The 26,890-nt window shown below is 43.1% G+C and overlaps 1 long non-coding RNA gene and 1 pseudogene across 2 annotated transcripts; one reads left to right on the top strand and one right to left on the bottom strand.

The window, feature by feature from the left end:
* Positions 1–7,871: 7,871 nt before the first annotated feature.
* On the top strand, positions 7,872–19,607 carry LOC148866898 (11,12-secotaxane synthase-like; annotated as a pseudogene). The gene is made up of 4 exons (XR_016109148.1): positions 7,872–8,388; positions 9,168–9,199; positions 11,616–11,815; positions 13,118–19,607. The product of XR_016109148.1 is annotated as an 11,12-secotaxane synthase-like (transcript).
* A 113-nt stretch (positions 19,608–19,720) lies between these two features.
* Positions 19,721–22,274, bottom strand: LOC148866897 (uncharacterized). Its single transcript, XR_016109149.1, has 2 exons — positions 20,814–22,274; positions 19,721–20,253 (listed from the first exon to the last, which is right to left on the bottom strand). It is a non-coding gene; the product is annotated as an uncharacterized LOC148866897 (long non-coding RNA).
* Positions 22,275–26,890: the final 4,616 nt, after the last annotated feature.

Raw genomic sequence — 26,890 nt, 5'->3', positions numbered from 1 at the left:
TTCATCCCAACGCTATTCGAAACATGGTTGGGACTATATCTTTGTGTTGCGAGTACTGTCTCCCTTTAGATCTTGATATTTTTGCATCTATCCTCTGTATAAAGAATGCTGCTCCTAGGGTTCCTCCGGAGATGCGTTTTTATTACCTCTCCCCCCGTCGCAGCTACAAGCTCTTATACGAGCTGCCGATTAAGATTCCCGCCTGGAAGCGGGACTATTTTGTGGTTCATAACCCCGAGGGGTGGCCCTTTCATACTGCTTGGAGGGGCGTTGTCTAGGACCCCGGGGCCGAGCTGGACCCTGAGACTCGAAAAACGATGCTGTCCTGGGCATCGGTAGGCTCCCATTGCTCAGACTACTTAGCCGAGGAGAAGCTTGTGCAGGCAGGCTTGAGCCCGGGTAGGTCGGTCTTTCAGGTCGCGTAGTGCCTTGCGGCTTGTGTACACATGCATTGTCTATTATAGGACTAATACCTTGTGGTTTTGTGGTAGCCATCATGTCTAGTGCTGATTCGTGCCACCTTCTCTCGAGCAGCCAGAGGCGCCAAGCGAAGAGGACGCGTCCTGACCGAACCCCGCCTTCAGAGAGCACTAAGTTCAGGTCTGCCGAATTGGTCCTTCCCTCTCCTTCGCCCGAGGTTCCGATGCCCCCCCTGAGGGGACTAGTGGGGCTAACCCTGAGGGGAGCAAACTCCCTCAGTCGGGGGAGGCATCCTGCAACCCCCTTCAGCCCCGTCCTTACCCCCTATTTCCAGTGGGGAACTGGGAAGGGGTAAATGACTATCTAGTGGCCCGTCGGAGGAGCCGGAAAGCGGTTACCAATGAGAAAATCGCTCAGTGGGGGAACATGGAGCCTGGTGATTTATCCGCGTTCGCCTCTGCTCACTGTATGGTGGTAAGTGACCTTTCCTCTTCTCTTGTTTTACCCTTTCCCGTTGTCTTCTGATCTTTCTTTCTTGCCGACAGGTGAATTCTGCCATTCATGCCATGGCTCTCCAGACGCACATCCATCGCATCGACACTCTCAACCAACGTGCCACCAACCAGAGGCTCCAGGGTGAGCTCGACCTAGTCCGGGGCGAGCTCCATCACACCCGCAAGGGGAGCGAGTCTCAGGAGCTGCTTGTCCATGATCAGGAAGCTCAAATCGCTCTGCTTACTGAAGAGAGCGCAAGCTACAGGGAGGAGTCGTCGAGGATGACGGGGGAGAGGGAGCTTCTCAGGCAGCAAATGCGGGACTTGGAGTCCACTCTTCTGAACCGGACCCGAAAATTCAATCAGATGGTGGAGGCTGAGCGAGAGAAAGCGATCTGGGATTTTAAAGACTCCCAGGAATTTCATTACCTCCAGGCGGAGTATGGTTCGGGTTCATACCGCTCGGGGTTTAAGCTCTGCCGGTGGCTAGTTTGGAAGAAGTTTTCCGGGCTCAACCTTGACGGCATTACTATGAAGGGTCTGTCTCCTGAGACAGCAGACCAGGCAGATGAAGAGGAGCCCGATTCTCCGGAGGAAGAGGAGGCAGATTCTTGAGGTGGTGTTTCTCTGGGCTTCTATGGCTTCTAGGTGCCATAAACCCGGTCTTTCACAAGTTTTTTAGTTGGGCGGTTGTGCCCTATGGTGATGGAACCTTGCCCGAGCTTGTTTAGCTCGGTTATTGCATTTGTCATTCATTTTTCATCATTTTCTTTTGAATGAATGAATGAAAGTTTCTTCCTTCTGAGTATGATGGACTTTACTTTTACTAAAGCAATCTCATCACTTGAACTGTTGAAGTTACATACCTGAAGTAGGGCTCTTTGGTAGGCGTTATCCCAATTTGTCACGTTTAAGGCCCGCGTGCTATATCACGGAGTGATTGCAACGTATGCCCGAACTAAGCATCGGTTGGCTTTTTCTCAGTTCGACCAACATATCAGGACGAACTATGTTTTGCGGGGTTTATACCCGAACTACTTACGCTTTTAATGTTTTCATGCCTTTGCCATTGTCGTTTCACGCCAAGGTCTTTGTCAGCTCGGTGTTCTGGCCCTTAGGCTTTGGGAGGGACCATAGTCTGCTCTTGGATTTCTCCCAAGCCGAAGTGGCAACTGGGGTCTTCTTGTACCGAGGTCATGTTAGCTCGGTATTCTGGCCCTTAGGCTTTAGGAGGGACCGTAATCCGCTCTTGGATTTTTACAGGTAATATTGCCTTAGGTTGACAATATTCCATGCCCGAGGTACTTGTTTCCCTTCGAGGGTCTCGAGTTCATATGTTCCTTCCCTGAGCACTCGTTTCACTCGATAAGGACCTTCCCAATTGGACCCGAGCTTGCCAGCACCAGGCTCAGGCACCATAACTTTTCGAAGGGCCAAGTCGCCAACACGGAGGTTTTGCCTCTTGACCCTAGCATTATAGTACCAAGCTACTCTCTGCTGGTAGGCTGTGGTCCTAATGTACGCAAGGTCCCTCACTTCATCGAGTAGGTCGAGGTTGGTGCGTAGCTCATCTTCGTTTGTTTGATCACTATATGCTTCCAGGCACAACGTGGGTACTTTGATCTCTACGGGAATCACTGCTTCAGTACCGTAGGTGAGATTGAAGGGTGTTTCTCCCATGGCGGTCTTCTCCGTGGTTCGGTAGGCCCATAAGATACTAGGTAGTTCATCTGCCCACAATCCTTTAGCTTGGTCCAGCCGTGCTTTTAGCCCGCGGAGGATGGCTTTGTTTGTGATTTCTGCCTGACCGTTTGCTTGAGGGTGCGCGACTGAAGTGAAATCTGTTGGATCCCCATGTCTCTGCACCAATCTTGAAATTCGATGTCTTTGAACTGTTTGCCATTGTTAGAAATCAATACCCGAGGTAGTCTGAAATGGCATACGATGCTCTTCCAAAAGAAGTTTTGGACATTTCGGGCTGTGATCGCCACGAGGGGCTCGGCTTCTACCCACTTGGTAAAATAGTCCACCGCCACTACTAAGAACTTTCTTCCTCCCGTTGCTGGCGGGAATGGCCCGAGTAGATCAATGCCCCACTGCGTGAAGGGCCACAGGCTAGTGAGATACTTGAGGTCGGTAGCGGGTTGGTGGTGAATATTGGCATGTCTCTGACATTTGTTGCATTTTCTAACGAGTTCAATGGCGTCTGCCTTCATTGTTGGCCAATAATACCCTTGTCGAAGCGCTCTCTAGGCAAGGGCCCTGTCCCCCATGTGTCCACCGCACAGACCCTCATGGATGTCGTGGAGTACGAGCTCGGCTTCGGTAGGTCGCAAGCAACACAGATAAGGGAGCGTGTAAGATCTTCTGTACAGTCGTTTGTCTATCACGACGTATTTGGCTGCCTGGTGCTGCACCCTTCTGACTACATTGTGATCTGCAGGGAGGTTCCCGTGCAGCAAGAAGCTTGCGAGCGAGTCGACCCAGCGCAGCTCTACTTGAACGACGGGAGCAACCTCCTCTGCTCCCCTGAGAATGCTAGGCCGATATAGGTCCTCTATGTACACAGTCCTCATGGTGATGTCGCTAGTGCTGGCTAACTTGGACAAGGCATCGGCCTCACCGTTCTCCGACCTAGGATTTGTCTGATGAAGTGTGACTGGAAGTTGAGCAGGACCTCTCTGACTTTGGCTAAGTAGGCGGTCATGGTTGGCTCGCGAGCTTCGTACTCGCCGGTGACTTGGTTGACCACAAGTTGGGAGTCGCTGCAGATAATGATGTGCTTGGCTTTTACTTCTCTGGCTAGGGTTAGTCCAACTATCAACGCTTCGTATTCTGCTTCATTGTTGGATGCCTCGAACTCAAAGCATAGCACGTACTCCAGTTTTATGCCGCTTGGGTCGTGCAACACTATTCTGGCACCACTGCCCTGTTGGTTTGAGGAGCCATCTATGTGAAGGATCCAGGGCTCCTCAACCCAGCTTGCGGTTGGCCAGGCTAGGAGAGGTGCCACACTCGCTACTACTACACGGGGTTCATACTCGACCGATCCAGGAGCTCCGGGCTCACCCGAGGGGGGAGCCTCACGCTCGACCGTACTGGGAACTTCGGAGCTGAATGTGCATTCGGCTATGAAATCTGCCAAGGCTTGGGCCTTAATGGCAGCTCGCAGCTTGTACTGGAGGTCGTACTCGCTGAGCTCAATGGCCCACTTCGTGAATCGGCCAGAGACCTCGGGCTTAATAAAGACCTGTCTCAGAGGTTTGTCGGTAAGGACGATAACAGTATGAGCTTGGAAATATGGGCGGAGCTTCCGAGTTGCAATTATCAATGCGTATGCTAGCTTCTCCATCTCTGGGTATCTTGCTTCTGCTCCCTGCAATACCTTACTAACATAATAGATGGGTCGTTGGACCCGATCTACTTCCTTTATTAGTACCGAACTGACCACTTTGTCGCTCGTCGAGAGGTACAGTTCTAAAATGTCGCCCACCTTGGGCCGGGTTAAGGTCAGCACACTAGAGAGGTAATTCTTGAGCTTGTCAAACGTGAGCTGACAGTCTTGGGTCTACTCGAACCCTTTGCCCTTGATTGCCTTAAAGAACGGCAGACAACGGTCTGCCGATTTGGACAAGAAGCGGCTTAGGGCGGTTATGCGGCCATTCAGCCTCTGAACCTCCTTCAACTTATAGGGTGGTTTCATGTCTAAGATGGCCTTAACCTTATCCGGGTTGGCTTCAATGCCACGCCGGTTAACGATGTATCCCAGGAATTTACTTGAGGTCACACCGAACACACACTTGTTCGGATTTAATCTCATGTTAAACTTACACAAAATTTCAAAAAGAGAATGCAAGTCTTGTATTAATTCATATGAGAATTGGGTTTTGACGACCATGTCGTCTACATAGCATTCTACTTTTTTGTCGATTAACGGCGCAAACAATTTATTTACAAGCCTCTGAAAGGTTGCCCCTACATTTTTCAACCCGAAGGGCATAACCTTGTAATAGTAGAGGCCGAATTCTGTGATGAAGGCAGTTTTTTCTTTGTCTACCGGGTCCATCTTGATCTGGTTATAGCCCGAATAGGCATCCAAAAAACTGAGCAACTCATGCCCTGAGGTCGCGTCCACTAGACAGTCAATTCGGGGGAGCGGGAAGCAGTCTTTCGGGCAAGCCCAGTTCAGGTCGGTGTAGTCGATGCACATGCGCCACTTGCTGTTGGCCTTCTTTACCAGGACGAGGTTGGCTACCCAATTCGGGTATTGGACTTCCCTTATGAAGTCTGCCGCGAGGAGCTTCTTGACTGCCTCGTCAACTGCTTTCCATTGTTACAGGGCTAGGTTGCGTTTCTTTTGTCTAACGGGCCTAACTACAGGATTAGTGTTCAGCTTGTGAATTATGAGTCTGGGGTCTATACCGGGCATTTATGCCGCGGACCATGCAAAAATATCTAAATTTTGAAGTAAAAAACTTACTAGTTCGGATCGTAGGGGCTCCTGGACGGAAGCATCGATCTAGAGCGTTCGAGCTGGGTCTATTGTTGAGGTCGGGACCGCGACTGTTTCTTCCATGGGCGCAACTCGCTCTTTGCCTTGCTCCGTGGGTCATTCCAGTTCGAGGTCATCGGCCACCTTGTTTTTCCCTTTAGGGTGGCAACGTAGCACTTGCGGGACTCGAGTTGGTCGCCCCGTGCTACTCCCACACTGAAATTTGTTGGGAATTTCATAGCCAAGTGGTAAGTGGAGACCATCGCCCGTAGGACATGGGTGATCGGTCGACCTATTATGGAATTGTAGGGAGAGGGGGTCGCTACCACCAGGAAGTTGTGTTGAAATCTAACCACACAAGGCCACGTGCCGATCTCTACAGGTACTATTATCTTCCCAAGGGGGCAGACTTCCTCTCCACTGAAGCCCACTAAAGGGGTGTCCGTAGGCCTCAAATCACTTCTTTGCAACTGGAGCTGGTCGAACGCAGCTTTAAAGAGGATGTCGGCCAAGCTACCTGAGTCCACGAGTACACGCCGACCTCGAAGTCGTTGATCCTTAGCTTTATCACGAGTGCGTCATCATGGGGGTAGTGGACCCCTCGCGCATCGTCTTTCATGAAGAAAATGGGGTCTCCCATCTTCAGCCGCTTTGGGGGGTTCTGCTCTTCCCGGGCGGCCTCACGAACTGACGTCCGAGCTGCTGCTGAGGTGCAACCCGCAACGATCGAACCTCCCACTATCATATGGATGGTTCCTCGAACTGGCCTCTCCTCCGGAGGCTGCCTCTACAGTTGTTCGGCCGACTTGCTACTGGATTCCAGAGCGTATCTGTCGTGCTCCCCTTGCCGACCTGCTCTACTATTAATATTACTATTGTTATTATTATTATTTTGTACAAAGTTTCTCAAATATCCGCGACGGATGAGCTCCTCTATCTTGTCGCGGAGGTTTTTACAACTTTCGGTGTAGTGACCATGGTCTTTGTGAAAACTGTAATACAAACTCTTATTTCTTTCATTGGGGTTCCCCTTCAGACGGGGTGGCCACTTCACGTACGGGGCGTCCTTGATTGCCATCAGGATTTCGGCCCGCTTGGCGTTCAGTGGGGTGTAATCAGCTCGTTCCGGTGCAGGAGCTCGGAACAATTGACCCGGCTTCGCACTCTGAATTGTTTCCTTTCTTCGGGTGTCTGTTTGACTGGATGGCTCTTATCTTTTTCTTTTTTCTGGTGCGCCCTCCCCCTTCTAGTTGATCTCTTCTTCAATGGCTATGAATTTATCCGCAAGTTTTAGAAACTCGGTTATGGTCGCGGGTTGGTTGACGACCATGTACCACTTGAACTCCTTATGCTTCACGCCCTTCTTGGCCGCTGCTAGGCGTACAGCGAGATCCAGGCGTGGTATCTGCATACAAGCGTCGTTGAACCGCTTGATATAACTCCTTATGGACTCTCCCTCCCTTTGTGCTATGTTGAAGATGCTTTCTTCAGTTCGCGGGCACCACTTGTTGGTGATGAAGTGCGACGTGAAGGCTTGTGCGAACTGCGCCCAACTTCTGATTAACCCGAGCACCAAATTCCGGTACCACGTGCGGGCTGCTCCCCTAAAAGTAGTGGAGAAGGCCACACACATGCACGACTCACTGGCTCGCGCTAGGTGCATCTGTGACTGAAAGGCATCTACGTGATCATTTGGGTTGAACGACCCGTTGTACTTATCAAGAGGAGGGAGTTTGAAATCCTTGGGCATCGGGACTGCCAAAAGTTTGTGAGACAGGGGGGACAGAACTGAAAGAAGGGGAGCATTGGCTTCGACTGAGCATACCTCTTCTTTGCCCATGAGCTTGGGCAAATCGCGGGTGACAGACCGGCGAGCTCGGCGTCGGCGCTTCTGCTTCCTTACGGGCTCGGCATTTGTACTGCTCACTTCTGTGTTGTCCAAGACTGTTTGCGTCGGGGGTAGCTCGGTTCGCTGGTGATGGCTGTGGACAGAAGGAGCCTGCCTGGAGTCTGCTGCTAGGATTTCGAACCGGTTCTCTAGGATCGGGGTTCCAAGCTTCGACTGTCGGGGCGATGACAGGTGCCATTGTGAGAGGCACGCTTAAGCTGGGGATTCCGTCCGCTGAGAGGGGGACGGTGAACTGTCCGATACAGATAGTAGGAAGCTAGGAGTGTTCCCTGGAGTTATCCATCTCCATGCTTCGTCCTACATTGCTAGAGGAGGCCATGAGCGTTGGATTGTTTCAAGGAAGAAGAAAGGACCGAAAAAGCTTAGAGAGAAAGGCCTTTTGAAGCGTTTCCCACAGACGGCGCCAAATGATGTAGCGCGATCCGAGCATTCCTAGCTAACACAGACTGGCTCCTTCCTAGCTAACACTGACTGGCTCATCTTTCTCATGCCTACCTCCAACAAGAAGATCGAACAGTATTAACAGAAGCAGCAACAAGAAACTACCCGAGGAATGATGGGTCTCCCCTGGATTGGTGAGACGCTGGAGTTCCACAAAGCACAGCGTAGCAACCGATTATTCAACCCCGGATGACAAAGCATGGAAACATATTCAAGCCGAGGCTAATAAGTTCTTCCTCTCAAACGAATTCAAGCTGGTGGTGAACTCGTGGCCGTCTTCCCGGTGCAGCTCATGGGAACAAACTGCATAATGCAGAAGCAAGGGGAGCGGCACAGATGCATCCGTGGCGCGATAGCTAGCAGCCTCGATTGCGCCGGGCTCGAGGCTCTAGTGCCCAAGATACGCATCTCCATCGAGAAACACCTGAGCTAGGATTGGCATGGGCGAGACACAGTAAGCCTCTACCCATCTGTGAAGAAGCTATCGTTCTCCATCGTGCTCGAGTGCTTGCTGGGGATTGATGTGGGGCCGGGCATGCTGGAGAGATGTTTGAGGGAGTTGTGGAAGGAGCCTTTGCAGTTACGCCCGTTAACTCACCAGGCTGCCGGTTTTGGCGAGCAAAGAAGGCGAGGTTGGACTTTGGAGATAGAGAAGAAGCTGGTGGGTGTTGATAGTGTTAGTATTTGTCAATTTCAAAACAAATAAAAATTATTATTTATTGGGTTGACACATGAGTCATGACTAGGGCTGTCAATTGGACTGGATTTGGTCCAATCCGGTCCAGTCCAACATTGGTCCATTTACAAATGGACTGGATCAAATCCGGTCCAAACCCCATACAAACCGGATCCAGTCCAGTCCAATTGAAATGCAAAAGACCGGATTGGACCCAACCCAATCCAAATTAAATGTTTTCCTCAAAAATTGTTTTCCATACTTAAAAATCAACATAAAAAGATATGATTTCATTTCACACAAGCAGTTTACTGCGTCATCTGATCTGATTTGAAAGCCATTAACGTCATCTGAAAGCCATTAAGAGTCAACATAAAAGGATATGATATCATTTCACACAAGCAGTTTACTGCATCATCAGCCGGTTCAGTTGTGGGTCACTACCATTAACGGCTCAGTAAACCTTCTCATCTCTGTGGCTCTATAGTAATGAACTTTCAAGGATGATACCAGAATCTATTGGGAATTGTACTAAATTGGAAGAACTCTATCTTACTAAGAACCAGTTAGTTGGAGTTTTGCCTAAGAGCCTAAACAATATTCAGTTCCTTGCTTACTTGGATGTCAGTTCCAACAGACTTGAGGGCAAGATAAAGTTAAGGGGTTCAGGTAGTTGCAAGAATTTGCAGGAGTTGGTCTTGACTTACAATCAATTTGATGGAGAAATACCATCAGGCTTGGGCAATTGCAGTGGCTTAAGATTCTTGGCAGCTGCGGGTAATAAATTAATAGGTTAGATCCCCACTTCCTTTGGATTACTAACTAATTTGGAGCTACTTTACCTCAATGAGAACTCTTTGTCAGGGGTAATTCCACCAGAGATTGGGACCTGTAGTTCCTTGATGGAATTCCTCTTGCAGAAAAACCAACTCGAAGGCAAAATTCCAATTGAGTTGGGATCTTTGAGTAAATTAGAGGAACTTGCGTTGTTTACAAACAGATTGACTGGAGAGATTCCAATAAGCATTTGGAAGATCCTAACCCTCAGATATCTCTATGTCTACCAGAACAATTTGTCAGAGGAATTACCTTTAGGAGATTCCAACCCTCAATGTTAGTGATGAGGCAGAAAAGGGCCCTAATGCCGCAGAGGCCTTGAGGGCTCAGGTGAATGCTGAAGAAAGAGATGAGCAGACTTCAAGTTCAAGTGGGAGCAGTGAGAACAACAGTGAGAATGGGAATGGGAGTGGGAGTAGAAGTAGTGACAGTGAAGCAGGTGATGAAGATTCAGTCAATTCTATCTGAAATATCAAAGTAAGGTGGGGTTAACTTTTATTTAAACACCCCAAATAACAGGTCTTAAGATACAACAAAAACAAAAATGTGCTCTGCAATCGGTCAAAGGGAAAAACAGAAAAAGCAAGTAAAATGTTCCTCCATGTTAAGGAGCATATTTGGATCATGCAGGAATATTTGTGCAGGGTGCTTTAGTGATTTTTACCTGCGTTTGTATGGTCTCCAAACTCCCATTAATATCTCTTCATATCTTTTATAACTCTGGCTTGTAGAATTTGACACAGAGCAGTAGCCCACTATAGCCAATCCCTCATATACCATCACATGGCCGATATCTACTTCTACAAGCTCTCTAATGAGAGCAATCCTTCAGAGCTTTTTTCTATTCTATGTACTTGTCAACACATGAACTTACCTTAGAGATCAAGTATAAGACATCATATGCATAGACTTCACTTAAAAGGAAAGAGTAAAAAGACCAAATTGAAAAAACAAATTTAACATCTGAAAGTATAGGCATCAAAGGCCAGAATATAAACACGAAAATCAATTATTTTAGGCAAAAAAAACTTAAAATCTAATCAGTGATGATATTTTTTTGTTAGGTATGTTAAAAAACAAATTTATTGTTCATGGTCCAATCAGTGAAGTGGGTTTTTCAATTACATATCCGACCTAATTTATTGTCCTAAAAGAAATAGATAGTTATACAGTTGGGCAAATGTTCAAAATATCACAATGTATCAGTGAACCCCTCTCAACGTAACTGTCAGTACATATTGAACTGAACAAATAGAAAGAAAAAATAAATAAATAACATTTCCCTTTGGAAACTCCCATTTTTCATATCATGAGTGTCTATACAATGAATCATGCATTTGGCTTTCTAAAACAGAAAAAGAAAATAAAAGAAAAAATCTGAATAAATCTATCACTCTTTTAACTGAATCATGCATTTGGCTAGAATGACTCCCATAGGTACCCACAATAGCATTGCCAACATGTTTAATGGTGTAAGCCTTGCCACCGCCCGTCCATCATGGAAGATTAATGGCTTCGGATAATCCTTTCTTGGCAAGGATGGGGCTTCTCCTCCACAGGAACAAAGTATACTTCCTGCAAGTGACAATGGCTCAAATGTAGGGGGGAGAGAGAGAGAGAGAGTACATGGCATCAGGCATGATGAAATAACATAATCAGGTGATAAAAAAAATATGCTGTCGTCCGCCGGTGAGACTGAGGATGGAAAGATGGAGGCGCAGAGGCGCTGAACCCTAGCCTTCGAAAGCTTCCACACTTGATGCTTCAAAGTTCAAACGAAAATGAACATTGAATGGACCATTCGAACTAGTGGCTTTGTCCACTTTCGGTCCATTCTATGAATGGACTATTCATGTTCGGACCGGTCTGCATCCATATCATTTTTAGGACCGTCTAATCCGTCCATATCACTTCCGATCTGGACGTTGTCCAACCCAAAACTGGTCCATTGGCACCCCTAGTCATGACATATACGGGTCTATGAGAGTGTTTTGTAAGTTGGAGAAGACTCTAATTTAGAGTGGGATTCTCAGTGTGATAGGACTAGATTGAGTTTAGTTTCATCGGTAACTAATCACAATCAGTGATAAGAATTATTAGAGTCTTAGTCACCTTTGGATGAGGGTAATAAAAACCAATTAGTGCTTCTGGACCCATCATAGTTGGCCTCAAGATTCAGAAAGACCAGTGAACTCAAGAAGTTGACAAAGATAGAAGTGCGAAGGAAGCATTCAACAACAATGGCTGGAATAGAGTAGAACCCAAATAAGTATATATGCACATTTAGATCTGATTTCTTATGTTTGTTTCTTTTTTCATCAATTGAATGAGTTTTAAAGTTTGCAGTTAGGAGGAAGAGGGAAGAGATGGAACAGAAGGTGAGAGGACAGGAGGAAGGGCGGTTGTTGTCCGATCTGGAGCTGGAGTTGATTTAAACAAAAAAAAAAAAAAATGCTGGGGTTGATGAAAGGAGAGATGAGTGAAAAGAAGTGGTGGATAATGTGGTTTTGTTGGTGTTTGTAGCTCAGGACACAACTTCTTTTGCCATTTCCAGGTATGTAGGATGTTGGCTCTTTACCCAAACTGCCATTCTCGACTTGTTGAAGGTGCACATACATCTTCTCAACTGTCTTCTCTTTATGTTGTTGCTAAACTGGTATGACACCCAATTCTAGATATCTTGGCCACAACGATTTAGGTGCCTTCCTCTAGTTACCATATTTCCTACCTATACAAGGTATTTGATAGGTCAGTCAATATCGCAGTCAAAAACAAAATGTTGCTCTTTCAATGAATCGAGTCTAGGCCGGCTCCGATAGATCTAACCCCAAACTTGGCACACACCAAAAACCTTAGCCTGGTATGGTATTAAATAATAACAGGGGATTCAAAATTTAAACATGGCCCAGGTCCTGTGTGATAGAGTTGGGTTGGTCGTGGTTCGTTAGGTTAACCCAACCTTGTACACATAGATGTGTTTCTGATACATGTGTGCCTTGTCTCTATAAAAACCACAGTCCTGGTTTGCATGAACTGATGAAAGGAGAGCATTGCAGAATATAGAGACATGCCTATCTTCATGATGAATGAAGGTGAAGGCGAACATATCATGGAGAACGACAATATCGTGGGTCTAATCACAATGATTATGCGGCTTATGGCCAAGCTCGATCTTGGAAGTTCTTATTTTGGCACACTCAATCTTGGGAGTTTTGATTCCGACAACCGTAAAATGTGTAATCCCTCTTCCAAGAAAAGATAGTTTTTGCCTCTACCCCAAGAAAATTCTTCCTGCCCCAAGCCAAGAAACAAAAAGATCAGGATGGGAAGTGCAAAGATCGTCTCATCTCGGATCCCACATTCCAAACCATTTGACACACCCAAGAGGAATAACAAGTGTCAAAAAATCCACACTGGTAAAGAATCCTTCCACAGAGGTAAACATTTGGAGCCACGCCTAGTTATTTTGTTTCAAATATTTTTCTGACTCAATCTCTCTATTTGATTATTGAGACATGACAATAGTCAAATTGGAGATCTGAAGGAATGGACTGGCACAAAGCTAGGGAGAACTGAGGAAATCGATGAAGGATACAAGAACAAGATCTCGAATATCAAAGAAGAGAGTTTAATAGTTCGGGTGGAGGATGAGGAAAGTTTTTAAGTTTATTTCAATCGTTTATGCTGGGGAAATACTTTATTGTGGTCGGTCAACATAATCTTACAAAGGGAGTAAAATTCGTCTGTGTCATGTGTGGCAGATCGTCCCACATTACATACTTGATACTGACATGGCACATTCTCAATTAATAATATCCCACAAAATGGGACGATGTACCACACTAGACATTGCCTTGATATGCAGGATGTTGGCTCTCCACCCAAACTGCCATTCGTGCACATGCATCTTTTCAACTTTCTTCTCTTCATTTTTTCTAAACTCGTATGACACGCTATTCTAGATATCTTGGCCACAACTATGCATTTGCCTCCTCTAACTACGATATTTCCTACTTATACAAGGTATTTGATAGATTAGGCAGTACCGTAGTGAAAAACAAAATGTTGCTCTGTCAATGGGTCAGATATGGACCGATTCAGATGCATATAGGCTCGAACGTAACACACACACACACCAGTGACTTTAGCCTCATATGGTATGAAATAATAACGGGGGATTCAAAATTCAGATATGACCCAGGTCTTGTGTGATAGAGCTGAGTTGCTTGTGGATCATTAGGTTATCCCAACCTTGTATACGTAGATGTGTTTCTAATACTCGTGCGCCTTGGATCTATAAAAGCCACACTCCTCTCTTCCACAAACTAACGAAAGGAGAGCAGAGAAAAATATAGAGACACCTATCTTCATGATGAATGAAGGTGAAGGCGAACGTATCATGAAGAACGACAATGTCATGGGTCTAATCACATTGATTACACGACTTATGGCTAAGCACGATCTTGGGAGTTCTTATTTCGGCATGCTCAATCTTGGGCGTTCTGATTTCGACGACCCTAAAGTGTGTAATCCCTCTTTCAAGAAAACATTGGTTTCGGCTCTGCCCCAACAACCTTGTTCTTGTCTTGAGCCAAGAAACAAAAAGATCAGGATGGAAACCGTAATGGTCGTCTCGTCTCCTATGCCATTTGGCACACCCAAGAGGTATTGAGCAAGTTACATTATAGTAGTAGAAATGAATGTAAAACCAATTTCAGGACAGCAGGAACCTTTCCCCTAAATTTTTGTGTCAAAATGGGTTTGCCAACAATAATAATAATAAGTAAACAATTCAGCCAAGTAACAAAAAAATAGATAACAATCACCACACAATAACACATCAGATTTTTTACGTGAAAAACCCCAAAATCGGGAAAAAACCACGGGACCTATGGTCCGTAAAAGTCTTCCACTAATTCAGAAATTAATGGGTACAATACTCTTCTCTAGTTGCAATTAAAGGTTTATAAGCATCAAGAAAATAATCCTTGGCTCATAAGAACAACATTAACATCACCAAATGCAAGATGAATACAATACAAACATAAGTTTAGATCCCACAAAGCTGTTGTAAATCTGAACTGTGAGAAGAAGAATCACCAAATCTGAATTGAATGAGATTCTTAACTCCAGCACTTAATATCATCAAGAATGGGCTTAAAAGGCACCTCCAAACTTGACCTTGAATGAAACAAGAGACAGCTTTTTCCTCTTCTTCACAAAACTCAAAGAACCAGAAAAAACCTTTTTGGTTCTTCTCTGTTCGGTGGTTACGAATTTGATGCCAAATTCAAAACTGAAAGGTGGAGGAAGCCTTTCTTCCACTATGTGGCTCCTTTTTGGGAGCAAATAAAAGTGGGGTGGGCCCCTCCATATGGGCTGGACCCACACCCAACAAGAGGTACACATTTGGAGTCATGCCTAGTTATTTTATTTCAAATAATTTTTTAACTAAAAGATCTTTGTTTAATTACTGAGATAGGACGATTGTCAACTAGGATATTTGAAGGAATGGACGGGCACAAAGTTGGAGAGAATTGAGGAAACTGGAGACTGATCCAAGAATAAGATCTCAGAAATCAAAGAAGAGAGTTTAACAATTCGGGTTGAGAATGATGAATGTTTCAAAGTTTATTTCAATTGTTTATGTAGGGGAAATACCTACCTGAGGTTGGACGCCATAATCTTACAAAGGAAGTAAAATTTGTCTGTGTCAAGTGTGGTAAATCGTCCCATATTATGTACTTGGTACCTGAAATGGCACATTCATCCATTAATAAAATCCCATAATATGGGATGATCTACCACACTTGGCATTGCTATGATATGTAGGATATTGGGTCTCCACCCAAACTGCCATTCTCGACTTGTTGAAAGTGCGCATACATCTTCTCAACTGTTTTCCCTTTATGTTGCTAAACCGGTATAACACCCAGATCTAGATATCTTGGCCACAGCTATGCAGTTGCCTTTCTCTAGCTTCCATTTTTCCTACCTATACAAGGTATTTGATAGGTTAGCTAGGTTTTACCATAATCAAAAACAAAATGTTGCTATGTCAATGGGTCGGGTCTGGGCCAGTTTTGATACTCACATCCTTTGTCTTTATAAAAATCACATTCGTCGCTTGTACAAACTGATGAAAGGAGAGTAAAGAAAAATACAGAGACACCTATATTCTTGATGAATGAAGGTGAAGGCGAACAACAATGTCATGCGTCTAATCACATTGATTACTCGGCTAATGGCCTTGATTGATCTTGGGAGTTCTGATTTCGATGACTGTAAACTGTGTAATCCCCCTTCCAAGAAAAGATCAATTTTGGCTCTACCCCAAGAACCTTCTTCACGTCTTGAGCCAAGAAACAAAAAGTTCAAGATGGGAACCACAAAAGATTGTCTCATCTCTTGTCCTACCTTCCGACTTGACACACCCAAGAGGAATGATAAATGTCCATAAACTTCCACATCGGTGGAGAATCTTTCCACTAGAGGAAAACATTTGGAGCCACGCCTAATTATTTTGTTTCAAATGTTTTTCTAACTCAAGATCTCTATTTAATTACTGAGACAGGATGATAGTCAACTAAGAGATCTGAAGGAATGGACGGGCTCAAAGTTGGAGAGAACTGAGGAAATTGATGAAGGATCCAAGAACAAGACCTCGGAGATCGAAGAAGAGAGTTATCAATCCGGTTGAGGACAAGGAGTGTTTCAAAGTTTATTTCAATTATTTATGCAAGGGAAACTACTTTACTAAGGTTGGGCGACAATCTTATAATGGGAGTAAACTCTGTCTATGGATTTCCACCCAAACTACCATTCTAGACATCCTGGCCACAAATATGCAGTTGCCTTCCTTTAACTTCCAAATTTGTTGCCTATACATGGTATTTGATAGGGTAGGTTGTAGCACAGTGAAAAACAAAATGTTGCTCTGTCAATGGGTCGGGTCTAGGCCGTTATAGATAGATTCAGCCCCAACATAGCACACACGAACATACACCAAAGACTTAGCCTAGTATGGTATTAAATAATAATGGGGGATTCAGCTCTATTAAATAATAGAGTTGGGTCGTAGTGGCTCGTTAGGTTCACCCAACGTTGTATACATAGAGGTGATTCTTGATGAATGAAGGTGAAGGTGAATGTATCATGGAGAACAATAATGTCGTGACTCTAATCACATTGATTACACAACTTATGGCTAGGCTCGATCTTGGGAGTTCTGATTCTGGCAACCATAAACTCTGTAATCCCTCTTCCAAGAAAAGATCGTTTTTGGCTCTACCCCAAGAACCTTTTTCTCGTCCTGAGCCAAGAAGCAAAATGATCAAGATGGGAACCATAAGGATCGTATCATCTCCTGTCCCACCATCCAACCCATTTGACACACCCAAGAGAAATGTAGTGTCAAGAAAGTTCCACACCGGTGGATAATCCTTCCATAGAGATAAACATTTGGAGCCACACCTAATTATTTTGTTTCAAATAATTTTCTGACTCAAGATCTCAGTTTAATTACTGAGACAGGACGATAATCAACTGAGAGATCAAAAGGAATGGACGGGCATAAAGCTGGAGATAACTGAGGAAACCGGTGAAGGATCCAAGTACAAAATCTCAGAAGAGAGTTTAATAGTGTGGGTTGAAGACGAGGAATATTTCAAAGTTTATTTCAATTATTTAATATTTTACTAACGTCGGGTGACATAATCTTATACAGGGAGTAAAATTCGTTTGTCAAGTGGCACTTGACATTGCCATGAAATGTCAGTTGTTGGTGGATCTCCACCCAAACTACCATTCTTGACTTGTTGAAGGTGCACATACATCTTGTCAACTGTCTTCTCTTTATGTGTGATAGAGGCCTTTTTAAGTGCTCCCCCGAGTTCAAGGCTGAGAAGCTCAACTATGTGGTTCCCTACGTGGAGAAGGGCTTCAAACTGTGCAAACTCGTTTTGGCCTGCATCTCGGAGCATCCCGTCTATGAGCTGAAGGTCACAGACGCTTCTAACGAGATCTACGCGGTGGCCAAGGTGAAAACTAATGATGAGGGAGAGGCTGGTGATATTGAGGTCGATCCCGAACTGGCATCCTCTCCAACCAATTCCCCAGCTACCAGGCCCCTCAGTAAATCCATCGGCCTTCTATCTTCTCTAATGCATTCTCTGAGCAGGGAAGCTCGGTTTTATAATAAGCAGTTGTGGTGTTGTTCTCTCTCTGTTTTTATTTTTTTTTAACTCATTTATAAACATCTCTTCCCATTTAATAGAAACGTTTACTTCTAGCTATGTGGTTCTCAACTAAGTTTTTTTACTCAAGTCACTAGCCCACATTTTCTCCACTTCTGTTGGGTTATAGGCGCCTTATCGTTATTCCTTGTTTCTCGAGTTAATTGAAGGGATAGGAAATCCATCACATGGATGCCCAAGATTGTGGAATAAAGGGGGCGAATTTCAAAAATTTTTCTTTTCCTTCAACTGCAAATCGAATTTCCTATTTAGAAAATCATATTTTCAATGATCATTCTTGAACCATAAACTGAACTAGATCTGAACCAAAAGGAGGGGAGAGAGATAATACCTGATACAGAGAAACAATATCTCTCAATGGAGGTGTTCACGCCCAAGGTAGAAACCAAAATCTGCTCCCACTGAAGATGGCACAGTGCAAGGTGGAGCAAAATCAGCAGTGCCCTTCCTAAGAACTTGATTCTTCCCAAGAATCACCTGGATGACTAGTGAATACAACTCCTACCAATCTTTTCTGCAAAAGATTAGAATCAAGATCCAATCTTGATTTCTCCCAAAAAATGGAGATCGAACAGCTATAGGCGGCGACTGCAGGAAGGAGGCGGCTAGAGAGAATTTGCAAGGTGCAGAATTCTCTCCTCTGTGATCTCAGCTCTGAAGACAAGACTTGAGTCTGTTGGATGTTGTATTGGATGTTGTGTCTAAAGGCTGCCACCCCCTCTTCCTTTTATAGACTTAAAGGGATCAGCTCCTAATCCCATTAGGAGTTGCTAACCCAAATCATATTTGGATTAGAAGTCCCTTTAAGATAAGGGATAAACCTTATCTTATCTGTAGATTAGATCAGCCAACTCCTAATCTAATTAGGAAGTTTCCAAATCTAAATCTCATTTAGATCTTGGACTCTCTGAGTGGATAGGGTATAGGCCCAATCATATCAGTTGTTTTTATCTCAGAATTCGCCCCTTTAAAGACTAATCAAATTAGCCCAGTTCGAAATGGGCTTAAGGCCCATTTAGGGTTATGTATTCATTAATCCTTCCAAACTGTTGTCCAGTTGGGCTTCCTTGTATGGCGTGGAATCCAAACATTGATCTACACATCAGCCACATGGGTTCAGCCCAGTCTTTGTTACAAGGCCTGGCCGAATACACTGTTATGAACAGTGCACCCCCTGAAACCCATCAGATGGGCTCTATGGGCCCAACACTTACCCTAAGTGGTCCCTGGGCCAAGCCACCTTGTAACACCCAGGGACTATGGGCAGATGCAAGATTAACCCATCAGGTATTATCCTCAATGGCCTTACACTTAACCTCTCAGCCCATAATGATCATACACTGCCCGACAAGAGATGACCTCTCCCTCGGCTGCAAGGAACAATGTTGCACTCTTTCTAATATGGATCCCGGGAATTAAAACCTATTTGCAAACATTTCGAAACCATAATATATATACTTTTATATCTCATATAAAATATATTTTGCAAAACAAATCTCAACGATTGAAATCGATTGCCGGTAGTCTTGGTTTCCATCAGTGATAGTGCATCCCCGATCATTACCTTTTTCCGACAAAGGGGCTGATCCTGTCACTATGATCATCCACTCAGATGAATTCTCAGACTGTCCCAACATACCCAGGTTTTGACCCCCGCTAAGGATCTCACTTATTGATACATCAAAGACAGCTCAATCCGACACCTAGTGCAGTATCATAATCGAGTCTAGGGGTCGGGTGTAACTTTTCAGTTTTGCCCATCAATCTACAAGGTCCAAAGCAATACTGTAAATCTGATCAAGTTCAATGATTCAATTAATCCCACACTGTATGTGCCTAGAATCTCACCCCAATAGCTGAGACAAACCACCCCAACCGACTTGGTGGCACTACAGTATCAACCTTATCAGGATAGGTCTCCCCAAACCGACCCACTGGCTGTGAACATTCTAAACTAACATGAATCAAATATACACTTTTATTTATTTACAATAAACTCATAAAATACATCATTTTAATTGAAGCTAAAGGCATACAAAAATGTTTAACACTAATTTTATAACCAACTTGAGTCATCGGCATATGGATCGAGTTCACGCTTCGACTATCTTATGTTTTATGAATCCCTTTTGACATAGCGAGTTATATGATAAAGTCTACGGCTCGGTTAGGTCTAACCTGAGTTTACAATAAATATGAGGTAGAGAATCTTAGAATTTTTATTGCTTTTCCAAGTAGTCTCATATATTGTACATCTTCAAGTTTACAACATGCCATGTATGGGGCATAGCTCGCCTTTTCCTGCTCGTGCTTGAGGTACGATCACCTTTCTGACGACAAGGTCTCTAATTCAAAAACTTTTATTGTGGATTACCAAATAACTTGTTGTTGGTAAGCCGCAATGGGTCAGTGGTTCCATCATATATTTTAAAGGTTGGGGTCTTAAACCCCGGTGGTATCGGATCCATTAGAATTTCGGGAACGAGGGGGATGTTTTGGCAAGGTTTGGTATGGGTCGAGACAATCTACTTATTACTTCTTAGTGGTAGAATCATGTCTGTCACAATCTGTCACAATGGTCCCTTTGCTCACCTTGCCTTGTCTCTAGGGACTTAGTACCAGTGCCTCCTGTGCTACTCATTAGCTTGGGAGTAATCCATTCTCAGGGAGGAGTTAGATCTACTCGTCTCCCCTGAGACGTATGAGCTCTAAACAGTTGGATCTGGCCGCTGGTGTCAAGGTTTAAAAAACGGAACCGTCAGGGCACCAATTTCCAATTCGGTGGTTCAACCGTCCAAATTGAATGATTCAACTTATGACATCATAAATAAATTAAAAACCAAAAAAATGTTTATATATAATAAAAAATATCATAAGAATTAAATAAAGTATAGAAAATATACGAAAAAATACAAGAAAAAGAACAACATATAAAAAACAAAAAATACAGAAAAAAATACAAAAAATACAAAAAAATACAGATATTTTTCTCCAATTTGTATGAGGAAAACTTCATATCCTTATGCTAGTTATAGCTCAAAATCTGTCTCTTGAGTTGTCATTAGTGGAAAAGGCTTCAAAATTGAAAAACATGGGATGTGATTCTTAGATTCTACAATGGCTCTGGAGTGGTCACCGGTGCAAATGGTGGCTTAGTTCATTCACAAGAAAATAAGAAATTATAGTATTGCAAAATAAATAAATGAGTTAATGGCTTAATGTGTAGATCAAATCATTCAAGTGAGAAATCAGAGAAAAACGAAAAAAAAAAAAAAACACACTTATTTACCTGAATAGTCATCGCTGTTGGTCGCCGGAGGTTGAGTGTCCACAATGGTCGCTGCCATCCCCTTCAAGAGATGCTGTTGAGCTGTTTCTTTCAAGAGATCAGAATTCGGTTCAGACTTTAGAGATGTCGGGACTTTGGTCATTGGCTGCCGCTACAACTTTGGTTGTCGGTGGGTGCTTGTTCAGATTTCGGAAAGGAAGGTGTCAGTGTGTCGTCGCCGTCTTCTTTGGTGAATGGCCTAAAGCTTTGTCAAGGACTAAAGAGTTTTGGGCTTTGGGTTTAGCAAAACAAAACCATAGAGGGAGTCATCAAACGTAGTGAGGATATGCTTGTCATTTTTTTGTTTTATTTTTAATATAAAATAAAATAAAAAAAGCCGAACCACTAACCATTGCCAGATCAAACGGTTCAATCGTCGGAGTCACTATTTTTTGACTTTTTCAACAGTTTTGCACTAAAAGACGGTTCGGAGTAAACCTAGAACCGTTTGAGTGATTGTTTATGCACTGGAAGAAGGTTTTTGGTCCGAATGGTCGACTGTCGAGTCAAAGACGGTTCGAAAACGTTGGGCCGATGTTGCCTGTCATGCTGGTCCGTTCATCTCCTTCTCTTCTCCCTGCCTACTATCCACGGTGGTGATCATGACGAAATGGCGACCTGTCCCTTCGTTCACGTCAAGTTGGGGCGTCGACCAGTGGAGCAGTGGTGGAGCTGTACTACTTGGTGGACCTGCTGTGTTGGGATGTCCACGGGAGGTGGTGGCAGCTGCTGGTTCTGTTGGAGTGCAGCCGCTTCCATTACCATGTCCCTAGTCGCTTATCTAACGATCTACACCAATTCATCTCTGGCGTGAACCATGAGGTTCAAGTCTCTAACGATCTATAGTAGGTTATTGAGTGATGCGCCCAAGAGCCCTTCTAGGGATGGTGAGCGCCGAGGGTTCCCTGGAAAGTCTCACTAGGTGAGTGATGCGTTCGATGAATGTGTCTAGACGTCTGTGACATGCCGGTAGAGTTGCTTGTTGAACAGGTGGTCTGGGTTGGAGAAATAGTTGACAAAAATTAATTCAGGCCCCTAGAACATGCATGTATTTATCATGGATTACCACCTTTCAAAAGAAAAGTTCATGGGAGGGAAGATAGGGTCTTGCATTAGTCAATAATCCACCTGATGCCGTCAAAAGTTGCCGGAGTCCTTCGGGTAGCTCCGAGGTCACGTGTAGATAGAGAGACAAGGTCAGAGGGCCCGGGGTTTTATTTCGGTCCGGCCAGTCTGACGGTCAAATCAGTTCTCCAAGGATATCCAAAGGGGGTAGGCGAGAATTTAGAGAGTAATAAGTGTGAATTCATTGATAACCTGGCCCTTATATAGAATTCGGATGTGTGTTGGATTACGCACGTGTTGGGCAGGGGCATGACACCTGGGCCTAGCATCACTACTTGGAGCTTGGTCAAGACACCTGTAGACTGGCCCAAGCCATCTGGTATTGAGTCAAGTCACCTAATAGCCCTTATATAGGATTGGGTAGGGGCAGGACACCTAGGGCATGGCTTGACTACGTGGAGTTCGGGCTAAACACGTGGGGCTTGGTCAAGACACCTGTAGACTGACCCAAGCCATTTGGTATCTCATGTAAGCCAACCCAAACCATAGGACACCTAGAACCTGGTTTAGGCCACTTAGTAGCTAGTTAGAGCACCCGGAGCCTGTTGGATTTTAATTTTATAAGAGATTAAATCAAATAGGTTTGATTGGTTAATTATATGAGAAATTGCATCTATACACTTGATTGAAAAATTAGTTTCTCTCTTATAAAACCCAATTTTGAACTTGTCCCATATTGAAAAATTATAAGCTTTGTTTTTAGGATTTTAATAAGAGTTGATTTATACTTCTTAAAAATAGTAGAGGAGAGTGTGGGGGTTTGATACCAAACAACGTGCGTGTGGTGCAATGAGGTGCTTTAGAGGCACGTTTTGCTTGCACTTGATCACCGTTTTAGAGGCGCACTTTGTTTGCTTTAGAGGCGTGTGTGTGCGGCTTTGGGTGTGATGTTGACCGTTGATGAGATCAACGATCACGATTCGATCGGGTGTGATCAAGAGACACAATTCAAAGTTAACAGTCATTAGCTGTTCAAGATGCATTCTCTAAACTAGCACCTACCTTTTCTTCATACCTTTTCATAAATTGTTTAAGGAGCATGAATCAGACTTCAAAAGCGCACAATTTCGAAATCCACTTTTTTTTTCTCTCTCTTAGTCCAGTTTGCTACAATCTCACAAAAGGTTTTTTTAGAGATTCTTTAACTTTGTTGGTTGCAGATTCTTGCCCAAGGCTTTGTTGTATCCTGAGAACAGATTTGCCTATAATTTAACAGCAAACTCGATGAAACTGAGTGGGGGCAAATAATGTTTTAAAAACAGTATCTTCAGACGTGCCTCTGAACTTCTCCTCCAAAATTACAGTGACCCCATTTTCAACAATGAATCCAATTCAAGGCACTTGAAGCTCAGTCAGGGCCACCTGTTGCATGTTCAGGTCACCTGGTAGTCGGTTGTAGCATGCTTATAGGCTGCCACGTTGCAACTGCATGGAGTGGGGCCGAGCCCACCTTTGATGAGATTGCCTTGCGTGTCAATGATCATTTTGCATGTCCTGTTAGATGGTCGTCTGGCGGCCATATGGCGAAGGTTGGAGTTTGCTTGTTAAACTAGCTCGTCTCGGTAGGAATAGGCTATTGAGAGGGTCAAAGCTGCTGCAGTCAGATGCGGTGAGACCGAGACTCCCAAGATGACCCCTAGTGTCTCAGGTGTCAGGTGTCGTATGGGAGGCTGAGGTCCGAGCTAAGGGTAAGATCGCCGTTCCTCCTAATCGTGCCATGTGTCCGATTTCCGAGAGGCCGGTTCGACCCCCATCAGTACATAACATTTTATTCAAGTATTTTGGGCAGGGCTGAGTTGTGGGGCAAGGTTCACTTTCCTTTTGGATGTTTGATGATGGTTGATTAATAAAAGTTTTAAGGTAGCTGCCCCTCCACCTAAAACAAAATTTGATATCAATGTTTTTGAAAACGATCTCGGATTGGAAGTCTTTTGGCCTTGTTTTTTGGGTTAGTTGTTGGATGGTTTAGTTTGAATGGATAGCTTTGAATAAAAAATTAAAAAATAAAAAATAATAGTAATTAGTCAAAACCGTTAAATAAATTTTAATTGTCTGAGTCAACGAATTGTTTACTAATTCAACAGTTTTGTCCTGGGTTTGGGGTCAACCGCAAACATTCTTTGAGAATAAAAGAAATGTTATAACAAGTGGCACAAACTTAATTAAGCTTTAAACAACTAGGCGCGTAAACTGTGACATAATTAGAATGCGTGATTAGATGTAAGAGGATTTAATTAATCTATTTGTTTGAAATTAGATCTAAAAATGTGAAAATGATGTTTATGACTTTGACTTCCATGTTTGATCGGCACCCGAACTTCATTCTCAAGGGTTAGAAAGGGAAGCGTTTTAATTAACTAAATAATTGCTACAAATTATGGACTTTTTCTTTACTGATTCGCCTGTGCTTCGCAAAAAAAGGTTGTCCAAATGTTTTAATCTTTAAACTTAAGTACTCGGTTTGAAGGAACCAAAAACAACCTTATGGTTTGACTATGATGCCGAAGAGACAATGATACTGAAAAAGTTCTAACTAATTAACCAAAAGTGATAATCAATTAAATCGGCTTTAAGGGTTTTAAGCAAAATTTATGGAGAAGTCTTTCCGGTCTCATAATTTAAAGGTCTCGTTCGATTTTTGGTAAATGTAATTATTTAAATAATTTTTTTGTAAGAAATATTTATTCGAGCAATTGTATTTATTCATATATATATTTTTATTTTTTATGTAAATAAAACAATGGTCATTTTAACTATAAAAATCTATTATTAATTCTGAAGGAGACTGAACTCTAAAATGGCCTAAATTTAAGATTTGAGTGCAGACATTTGAAGAAGTGTGGTAAAACAAAATTTAAAATATAGAATTCTTTTATTTATTTACACATTAGTACTGAAAGTAGAGATAATCATTGACTGGGCTTAGTACCTATGATAAATTCTAGCCCAGGTTTGGGCCTGACCTAGCCAAACTCCAGGACTGAGATATATATAATCTTGGGTCCAGCTCTACACCAGACAAGACTGGACACAGACCAGCTTTTGGGTGTAAAAATTTTAGATGGTGATGGTAATAATATGTGTTAAAATTTGTTTATATTTTTTTATATATTTTTATATGCATATAAATAATTCTTGTTTATCATATTTATTTTTATTTAATATATGATGAATATATAAGACTAAGCATGTGCCTAAATATTTTTTAAATAAATATGCATTTTTTTATAATACTCTTAGCTGAAAAATGATGAAAAATGATTACCCTGTCTAAAACAATCAAATCAAAGCCTTTTATGGATTGCTATGGCCCCACCTTGAATTGGATGAAGTAATGGATTGCTTTCACGGGATTGCAGACTCCGTGAGTGTCCAATATCATGAAAATAACAGTTAATATCAAATTCACATTGGCATTCCACGCAGCCAGCCCCACAGCACATCCCAATCATGTATTATGGGAAATGTTTTGAATGCATGCTGAACAAAAAAAAAACAGTTAATATAAAATTAAATGAGTGGCGGCATTTGGAATTGGTGAAAGCATTCCTTTACTGTTTCTTTTTTTTTTTTATTTATCAAAAATCAGTGGCGGCTAGTGGTGGTAATTGGGCGGGTTGATTTGGGTTAAGCTTCTATCCAATCCATCTAACCCGCCAACCCATTAATGAATCATTTATATAAAATTAAATGGGTTGAGTTCAACCCAAACCTGCTTTAACCTAATCCAACCAACCCAAACCCATTAATATATTTATGTACTTAAAAAATAAACTAATTTTTTCTTGACAAATAAGTTGGTCATAGCTTGGTGATAATAGTAGCTGCTATTTATACAAATGGTGAAGGTTCAAATCACATTACATGCATGTTATTTTTACACAAGTGGTGAAGCCATTTGACTATGATCGAACCACTTAGGTTCAAACCGGTCAAATCAAATTGAACTATGGATGGTCTTCGAGCTAATCACATCAAGGGTGGTTGAACCGTTTAGATCTTGATCAATTCGATCGGACTGGACTGGTTCATTTAATGGTGGATTGACTTAGACCGGCCCATATAAGGTTTGTGCACGGGTTTGGACCCGAATCAAATGACAAAAAATGGGTCAATAGAAGTGAATCGGACCAGTCCGAATTCGCGTCAAGATGTGCAAATACTGGTCGGTTAAGATGAAAAAAACCATGCAAAGCAAGCATTTATTGATCCATCACACCGGACCCATTTTGGATTTGGGTATACCCGAATCAGCATGCCCTAAATTGGTTCAGGTCAGACTAGGCTGGTCGACCCAAACAAACCGGACCAAGGTGGTCGAGTCTATTCATATTTAGACCAAGTTGAGCTCGTCCGAACTCGAGTCAAGTTGATTTGGATTTATGTCGAATTGGGTGAAGTGTGTTGATTTGAGACAAAGTTAAATTTAATCAATAATTAATAGAAAATTAATACTTGTATTTGTAGTGGCTAACCCAATGGTTATCCACAAGACCACAACCCAACCCAACCCAACCCAACCCATTGGGTGATCAACTCATTTTCAACCCACTAAACAAATGGGCGGATTGGGCGGGTTAGATACTGGGTGGGTTCAGCGGGTTGCGTGAAAATTTGCCACCCCTAGTGGCAGCAATATTAGGGCAAACCAGTGTTTTAACACTTCTTCTATAATTTATGTACTGCACTGTGAATTAAAAATCATGAACTAGTGATAAAATGATATCACAACTGACATTTTAATGTTATTAAATTTTTTATGACAAAAAAAAAAGAAAAAAATCGTTGAAGTCTTGATGGTAATAACACCTTGTAGAACTTCTACTAAGAAAATACCTTGTAAAACATAAATCAATGAAAAATAAATAAACGATTAGAGCTTTTTGAACACGATTGATTAAAGTACTGGTTTA

Source organism: Nelumbo lutea, chromosome 3 (assembly GCF_056320005.1).
Source record: "Nelumbo lutea isolate HS-2025 chromosome 3, American lotus-T2T, whole genome shotgun sequence".
NCBI classification, from domain to species: Eukaryota; Viridiplantae; Streptophyta; class Magnoliopsida; order Proteales; family Nelumbonaceae; genus Nelumbo; species Nelumbo lutea.
The sequence above is the reverse complement of the archived record's forward strand: the minus strand, read 5'-3'. Positions and strand labels throughout refer to the sequence as shown.